This window comes from Cyprinodon variegatus, unplaced genomic scaffold (genome assembly GCF_000732505.1).
Source record: "Cyprinodon variegatus isolate N-32 unplaced genomic scaffold, C_variegatus-1.0 Scaffold35, whole genome shotgun sequence".
NCBI lineage: Eukaryota > Metazoa > Chordata > Actinopteri > Cyprinodontiformes > Cyprinodontidae > Cyprinodon > Cyprinodon variegatus.
Genome location: NW_015150488.1, coordinates 1,743,419 through 1,752,821, shown reverse-complemented (window position 1 = coordinate 1,752,821; position 9,403 = coordinate 1,743,419). Strand labels below are relative to the sequence as shown.

Sequence of the window (9,403 nt, the reverse complement as noted above, 5' to 3'; positions counted from 1 at the left end):
CTTGGATTACCCTGCCACTGTGAGTCCACTTTGGATGGGTTGGTGGAGAACACCTGGTTTATTCTCCTGGCTTCTGCTTCTCCCTTGTATCTCTTTAGGCGGGTGGCCAGGGCGCCGAGTCTTTGTTTGGCAGTTTCTAGAGCCTCAGGAATCGACAGCTTGTTGTACTTAGGTAACCTCTTCCCTACACCTTTCTGCAGGTCTGAGAGCTGACTAACCTCTCTTCGTGTTGCCTTGATCTTGGCTTCCAGCCTTCTTCTCCATGGGGGTTCTGCTTTGTGGCCTGTGGTGTTTATCTTATAGCCAAGCATCTCTAGGATCACTGTAGCTGTGGCGTGGGTCAGCTCGTTGGTCTCAGTTATGTCTTTAGTAGGAATAGTATGTAGTGCTGCATTTACATCTTCTAGAAGACTTTCAGAGGGTACTCTGTCACTTAGCCTTGGCAGTCTTGGTCGTGGTACTAGGGGATCCAGTTTGGTTATGATCTGCTGTCGTAGGTCAGCTGCCCTTACGTTTAGTGGGCTTGTTGTTATATATGTTATATATATATATATAATTTAAAAAGTCAATGTATAACATGTATGCATAAACACACCATTTTATTTCAATGTTAAATTCTGTTTAAAGTAACAGATTCGGACCTTTACTGGTTGTTGATTTGCTTTATTTGGACCCCACTGATTTTTAATGGGTTTTAATGTGGAGTGAGCTTAGGTTGTGTCAAACACATGATAGCAGACGTGAGGCAGAGATAAAAATAGGTAAAGGCTTCACAGCTGGTTCCCTCTGATTCTTTGGCTCAGAAACATCAGTGGTTTATACAGTTGAGAGTGCTACCTGGAGATATAACCTAGAAATATGGACACAAGGAAGTAAAGTGCTAAAGTCTTGATCCGGATCTAATTTCTTAAAATGTGGCTCCATTCAAAGCAAGAACTTTATTGTGAACATTTCAAAGCAACCTACCTTAGGGCTGTCATATTATTATGGGTATAATATTACGGGTAAGCTCTAAACCAATACTTATAAAATACTCAATACTTGATTGGAAAGGTTTAAAAAAAAGGCAGAGAAATATAAGCAATTACAATATGACAATATTTCTTGCTTTCTTGTTTCTCCTTAAATATCATCCTGCATAGCAAAATACTAGACAAGATAGAATGTTAATGTTTTATAGAAGTATATATTCTACCTTGAAGTATATTAAAGGAATAGTACACCCAAAACATGATTAGCCTTCATTTTCTACTCACCCCCATGCTGAACAACACTCTGGAGTACTTTTTTGATATCTCAAATGCATCTGGAGATCTGGGAGGCTTCTTGCTGTCTGCTGACATTCAAATAATGGAGGTCTATGGTGCCCGAGGCAGAAAGGTCCATAAAAGTCCACAAAAAACGTGTCAGTATTCCTCCATACTGCTCGTCCAATGTATTCCAAGTGTCCTGAGTGGGTAGCGTCCATAATTTACTCGAAACGAAGTCATTTAGAATGTTTTTAGAGCATAAACAGTAGTGTATAGGATTTCCTAAAAGCACGTTCACGAGTCTACAGAAACCGCGGCAGACCAAACCAGATGAAAGTGCGCATTCAGCGTCTGCTCTGCCGATAATACAAGCGTAGAAGAAGAAATGTGCTGTTTACCTGTGCAAAGAAAGAAACAACGAAAGAAAAATGTCTGAGGACTTCAGTGTTGAGGAAGAGCATGAGTTCTTTGCCGAGCTGAATGCGCACTTTCGTCTGGTTTGGTCTGCCGTGGTTTCCGTAGACTCGTGAACGCGCTTTTAGGAAATCCTATACACTACTGTTTATGCTCTAAAAACATTCTAAATGACTTTGTTTCGAGTAAATTATGGACGCTACCCACTCAGGACACTTGGAATACATTGGACGAGCAGTATGGAGGAATATTGACACGTTTTTTGTGGACTTTTATGGACCTTTCTGCCTCGGGCACCATAGACCTCCATTATTTGAATGTCAGACAGCAAGAAGCCTCCCAGATCTCCAGATGCATTTGAGATATCAAAAAAGTACTCCAGAGTGTTGTTCAGCATGGGGGTGAGTAGAAAATGAAGGCTAATCATGTTTTGGGTGTACTATTCCTTTAAGTGTATACACTACATTGCCAAAAGCTTTCAACTCGCCTGTATTGAACTGCATATGAACCTGTGACATCACATTCTTAAAATATAGCTTTGTTCCTCTCTTTGCTTCTTTAATCGCTTCAGCTCCCCTGGGAGGACGTTAAGAAATGTGTTTATATGAATTTTTGACCATTCTTCCAGAAGCACATCTGTGAGGTTATCAACTGATGTTGGATGAGATGGCCTGGCTCTTGCGCTCTAATTCATCCATAAATAGTTCTTGTAACGGGAAATGATTCTAAAGACTCAAAATGCAGCCAGACAAAACAACAGAGAGGTGTTTGAAAGTTTATTAAAACTGCAGCTTGAAAACCACAGTGGCAAGATCAGGAACCTCATATATGCAGAGAGGTCAGTTAAGGGGGGGAAAAACGAGTGATAAGATTGAACAAATTTACACTGAATACCACTTTTGAATCTAGGGAGGAGTTTGAATTATAAATTTTGGTTCTTTGATGCTATCACTGGGGTCACTGAGTGTGAAAAAACCTGTTTGGCTTAAATGAAGGGCTGGCATAGCTTGATGATCCAAGGGCAGAATGACGGTTGAAGGCAGAGACACACAATAAGTTTTGATAATCAGAAGCGAGATCCACAAACCGTAACCAGGAAGTAGGATCAGAGTCAGAGCTGGAATTTTAAGTCCAATTCAGGCATTTAGAGAGCATAATAGTTGCTATAGTTGACTGTATAAACTGATTTTCTAGCAACTGGCAAATGTTGGATTTCATGTCAACCTGCCCCACAGAGCTACAGCCATGCATATGGGGCATCACTTGCCAGAGCAATGACTGCTTTCCATTTCCAGTGGGGAGAAGACTGTCTCATTCTCATTTATACCACCTACCTTCACTAAAGGCAGCCTCCACAGCTGCAAATGTGACTTCATTGGGAGTGACACTCCATAGTTAAAGGGTAGTGCATAGGGGCGGTTTGGGATTAGGTCATTAACCAGAGCACAGAACAGTGCCCATGACCAGAAAGCCAAGGGGGCCAAAAAAAAAAAAAAAAAATTAAGATCAGGCTGAATAGAAACATTAGAAATTTATTCACCAAAGGCTTTCAATTAATCTTGCAATAGTGACTAGTTTGCAGGCTGGTTTTATAGGGAACAAAATGGGCAGGATCAGAGAAGGAAGGAAAGAAACCAACACTATGCCAGAGACGTGGCAGTTCTATCAGAACTAAGCTAAGGCCAGTAAAACTCCTCTGGAAGAAACTCTCCCTCTTCTTTAGGCCTTGCTTTGTTCATTGGTGAACATGCTGGAAGAGAAAGTGTTTATCTCCAAAATCTGAAAACGAAATTGTACAAAATCATTGATGTTAAAGCATTCCGAGTTCCTTTTTTTCTTGAACCGAGGGGCCAAACCAAGCTTCTCAACAAAAACAATTTACAAAATCCTCCCTCCATCAAATTTAACACTTGGCACAGTACAGACGTGTCTTGTTCTTCTGGCAACCGCCAAACCCAGACTCCTCCATTAGATTGCCAGAAATTATTCATCACTCCAGAGAGCACACCTCCACTGTGCTAGAGTCTAGTGGTGGCCTGCTCTGCAGAAAATTGGAGACCTCTGTGAACTACGTAAGTCTGCACATCAGCATCCTTTGCTTGTCCGCTTTGATAATATAAAATATCTTGGATGCTCTTGTGCAGTTTATTAGAAATTATATTTTTGTAGGGAAACAACCAAGATTTGAATCATCCCAAAAGCTTTTTTTCAAGAAAACATTTTTTGTTTTAACAAATGCCTTTCTGTTTTTAGTGTTTTTAAAGATTAAGTTCAATGTTAGAATTAGCAGATTGATTGTCCCATTATTTGTATTGAAATATCCATCATCAGAAAATAGCTTGTTACCTTTACTCTGTGAGGACTTTTGTTCATTTTGATATTTCATTCATTTATCATTGTGGTAAAATCCAAGCAGTGTCCTTTGAGGTCAGTGAAAATAAGGAGGCTGGAAGTGTTTTTGAGGTGGATTCAATCAGGTCTAGCCTTCTCCGGCTTTCGCTACCTGTAGACTTTGTCGCCTAGCAACCGTTATAGTTGACAAACAAAGAAGGAAAAGAATGGATACCGAACTTCTCACTGCAACGCGAATATCAGATTTATAGTCCCCACACTGTGGGTATATATTGAAATCTGTGCTTCAATGTCAGCCAAATCCATTTGCATATGGACAGATAAAACCTTTTAAATAAACCAAACATTATTCGTCACATATCTGTCTCAATAACCATTTAAAACAGCTATTTTCATTAATTCCAGATGGAACTATTTGCATACTTGTGTTATATTAAACTGCACTTAAAACACTCACCACTATTCAACGCCATTTACCTTTTTCCTCCGAGCATGAAGCAGCCAGCTTACTTGGACTTGCATTGAATCACATATGTGATATTCAAGGCTATATAGGATACGATGGACCTGTCCTTCAAAAAGAAGGCTGCATTTGTCGGCCGCATAACGAGGAGCCTTCCAATATGAACAGGCCTCCATGCCGTGCTATGACATAATCAGCCGATGAATCTGGCCTTCAGAGCATGCAGCAGCTAAATTCGCAAATTAGAATATAAAAAAAAAAATATATATATTTTTTTTTCACCTGTGCTGAAAAATGTATTATTTAACACACTGTTTATGCGTATTAGGATGATTTTCTCTGTTTGCTTTAATCTTAAAATAGCAATATTTCTAAATTTACAGACAACAACATAGTGTTTGGACTGGATTATGCAAATAAACATTTAGAAAAGAATATATAAAAAATTATTTTATTCAGAAAATATTAAGCTTGTAAACAGGTTCCATTATCTTTATATGCAGCATGTGAATTATTTTGTTTATTTTGAGGCATTTTAGTAATATTGTATTTCAGTTTAAGATATCTGTCTGTCTTTCCTTTTTTTCCCAATACGTGATTTGATTAGTTTTTTTTTTTTTCTTTTTCATCTGTCCAGCGCTGGTTTTGATTTATGGTTATAATGTTATATTGTGACCAATAAAGTTCTCAAGAAAGAAGTAGTCCCGCAGCGGATATCAGGTTCCCGCCTCTATTTTTATTGGCTGTCAACAATTTATGTTTTGAGTTGAGTTGTTAATCAGTTCACACTAAATGAATGCCTCCAGATTTGGATCAAAAAAATTCCAACATGTTCAGGCAACTGCATCTGAGGTCGTTCTAGGTCAGTTCCTCCTCAGAATAACACATTTTGTATTTCAGCTGACCGCAACTACTGCAGACTAATTTAGACTTTTGCAGACTGGGAATCAGATGTCAGATTGTCAGATTTTTTTTTTTATTGAAAACGTCAAACGGCATTACAGTCCAAGCATTTGGCCTTAAGCATCTCACAGGCAATTTCTGGAGAATGGTTGAGATACAGTGTGTACAAAAGAAGAATTAAAGAAGATAAACAGTAGATTTTTGAAAGATAGGGGAAATTCTCTAACAAAAAAAACCAGAACCTGTGAGATCCATTTGGCTCGTTATTTAAATCCATCCACTGTTTGCCAAATCCTCATCAGAAACTGCCTCAGTGGGACTGTGGGTGTCATTAAGCTTTCTGAAGGAGAAACAGGAGGAAGAGACTGATTTATGCCAAAATGAACAGGATGTGAACTAAAATTCAGCAGAATTTTCTTGGGGATTTCATGAAAATGTGAAATTTTTACTTCAAACCATAAGTTTTGTGCACTTTTTAAAAAAAGTGATAAATGTTCTAGCTGAATTTGAACCTTTGATGTGGAAGATTAAAAATTTAAAATTAATATCAGTAATGTAAAAAGAAATTAGATTTATATCACAAAGTCTTCGCTTAATATTGAGATTTTATCACAAAGACATTGTCAATGCAGTAAAAGCATGCCTGGAGTTAAAAATCACAGTGGATTTTTGGAAATATAGGTGATCATAGAACATTTTTAAAGTAGAACAACTAAAAATGAAAGAAATGCATCTTTGGAGTATGTCTTCTTTTACATAAATGTATTTATTCCGGATCTTAATTAAAAGTAATGGTAATGGTACCCGCATGTTACTTTGAAAAGGAAGTTATGTTCCTATTTTCGATTGGCCCTGCCAGAGTCTCAACTTTGATCTGATATCATTCTGTGGAGAGAGAGCTTAAGATTAGGGCTCTTTCATGTAAGCTTTAATTTCTGTTTTGCGAATAAAGGCTTTGATCAATTGGGAAGGGTATAAATACAGGTCACTTTGCTATTTTGTTCAAAATCTAGGGCTGAAACAATAAATCGGATGAATCAGGATTAATCAAATATTGAAATAATCGTCAACTGATCTAGTGTGAATTGATAAATCGTTTACTGGAGAATAGAGACTGCAAAATACACCTTTAGATGAAAGAGCACTTAGACACTTAGAGCAGTAATTAAATCAAAATTGTAAAAAAAAAAAAAAATCTAAAGATTTAAGATGGAAAAGAAAACTTTTCAATATACTCAATCCAGAACTCCTGAAGCGGAAAACTTTAAGCCTGGTTTTATTTTGTAAAAAATCTACTTTCAGGAGTCTTTGGCTATCAGATTATTAATCGATTAATCATAAAAGATTATTGACAGGTCAATCGATTATAAGCCCTAGTTTGATTAATACAAATTTGTTTAGTTTTCTTTCTTTGGTAAAGGGGCCACAGCAGGGGGCTGGACAGTGGCACTGTCCTCTGTCTTAAAATGCCCATGAACTGGTACCAAGAAAAAGGAAAACATAGAACATACACACCAAAAATGCATTTCAATAAAAAAAATACTCTTTCAATTTTGAAATTAAATTAAATGTGGCTCATAGGGATTTTTGATTGTTTTTATATCAAGTCGGTCTAGGTGTTGATAGCTGTAGGCAGGCAGGATCTTCTATAGTGGTCTGTCTTGCACTGGATCTGGAGAAGCCTCTGATTGGAGACTCTGTTGTTGTTTAAAAATCTCTTGAAGAAAATGCTCACTGTTGTACATAATCTTCTTCATTTTATGAATCTACTTTGTGAAATAGTCTGCAGAGGTTCTAGAGGAGTTCCTGGAACATCTTTATCAGCTTGTTGATTTGCTCTGATACTGTTAGCAGATGATAGAGAAAGAGATCACATTCTCCACAACAAAAATATATTTATATAAAGCATCTCGCTGCAAATGCCGAAGGACCTAAGCTTCCTTAAGAAGTTTGGCAGCAGTGGCACTAGGAGACAAACACAGCTAAATATACAGCATCAGCTTCAAGCCAGTAGTTAAAACTGACTTACAGTCACTGGAATCCAAGCTTCTTTAATTGATTTGTCTTGGAGAGAGGCAGGTGGTTTTATTCATCTGTAGAAAGAGAACATGAGGTTAATGCAACAATATCTCAGCCTATAGCCTTCTCCAGGAGCATGTCACAGCTAAACACCTGTAAGGACTGTGTATAATATTTGGCTCAAAAAAAGCCGCAGCATCAACAGATGTATCCTCCTGACCTAGTATGAACCTTTTCTCGGTCTGATCTGAAGAACAGAACATCTCTACCATGAACATCTCTGTCATGTATCGTATTCCTGCAGATTTTGAGCAATACATTTCTTTTTGTTGAAATGTTATATTAAATCCCCATTGAATGCATGCAACTTCTTGGCTGGAATGTTGCCTAAACTGGAACAGTTGCATGCATGCAACAGAGATAGGAACCACCTTTTACTATATTTTACTCTGTTATTTTTTAAGAGTTAACCAGTTTATATTGTTTAGCAAATATGCCTTGTCAGCCCTAGTGCCTCACCGTGAAGTAATTACTTTATCACTAAATTGTAAGCTTGTCTAATATTTACTGTATATTGGCGTTACTTCAGTGTTATCTGATAGGACATCTGATTACAAGCCATTACTCATCAAAATTTGAGCTGAGATACCTACATCTATTAAACTTGAGCTGTTGCTGAGAGATTGTGTTTTGGTTGGACATTAGATCTTGATCCATATTTTCAATCGTTCTGCATATCACTTCATCTCTGTCTTCTATAACGACTTCCACATGTCAGGGGCCCAGCCTCTAAACAGCCACACAGGCTTCCAGCATCTGTGGTTGAGTGAGGGGCTCAGAGCCTCACACAATGAGTGTGGACAGTCATTGAGTCCCTGTAGATTGAGTAGATTGAGTGGAAAGGACACATAAGCCTCCAGTTAAGGAAGTGGGAGGTGGTATTTTATGAAGACCACTGAGAGAGGATATGGATGTTGGTGGACTGAGGAAACGAGGGGATTTGTGCAGACACATCTTTGGATTTGTTTTGAATTAATTTTGAAAAGGGTGCACTTAGATGCCTCAGGGTAGAATACTACATCCCTATGTAAACATCCACTACATGTACAACAGGAATGCATTTGGTATGTTGTAGTAAACCCAGAGATGTCCACAGAGAATTTTTCCTAAAGGCAGAATCTAAATCTTGTTTTTGTGGGATTTTATGTCATAGACCCACATTTAATCGGTTCCCTGAAGCATCATACACCTAGAAAAACTCAAATCTCAGCTCCCGCCATTAGAAATCCCTTCATTAATAAGCAGAGTACCCCAGTGAGTAATGTAGCTTACATCTCACAGTTAAACCAGATTTTCTATTAAGAGCACTGAGCTTTGTCGAGGGAAATTAGTGAACAAAAAGGCAAAACATTTTTGGAGAGTTTTATCGCAGGGTTAGGTTTTAAAACATTCTCCAGTGGCTTGAAACTCTCACTTAGTACTGTTCAGTTTGTCCGGGAATAGAAAGGGGGATGGCACAACTGCAAACCTTCGGAGACATGGTCGGCGTCGAAACAGACATTGTGGACAAATAAAGCATTAATCACAGAAACAGACAAAAAGTCCTCTGTAAGTCTTGAGAAGCTGCGGTTTCAGATGGAAGAATCTGTTGACATTAAAATGAGTAGTTGTGCACCAAACAAATGTGATGTTTGCTAAAGAGTGGCTAGAATTCAACAAAATTTTACTCTGCTTAAATAATTTTCAAGAAAAGCCATCTCAAGGCACTTGAAAAATCATCTCAGGTTAATTATGGAAATATGGTAGGCTATACAGCCAATACAATCATACAGAAATTCAGTCAGTTATATACATCCAAAATAATTATTATATAGAGCAGACAGCTTCAATTTACAAACCGTTACAACTTTTTTTTTTTTATCTAAGGGAACCCAGCTGAAGGCAGTGAGTCACTAACTTGCAGCAATCACTCCTCCTAATTAAGCATGTCACCAAACCTAAA

The 9,403-nt window shown here is 37.9% G+C and overlaps 1 protein-coding gene across 2 annotated transcripts in view; it reads left to right on the top strand.

Moving 5' to 3' along the window:
• znf469 (zinc finger protein 469) overlaps nucleotides 1-9,403 on the top strand; it is a 306,945-nt gene that overhangs the window by 18,223 nt on the left and 279,319 nt on the right. The window lies entirely within an intron of this gene.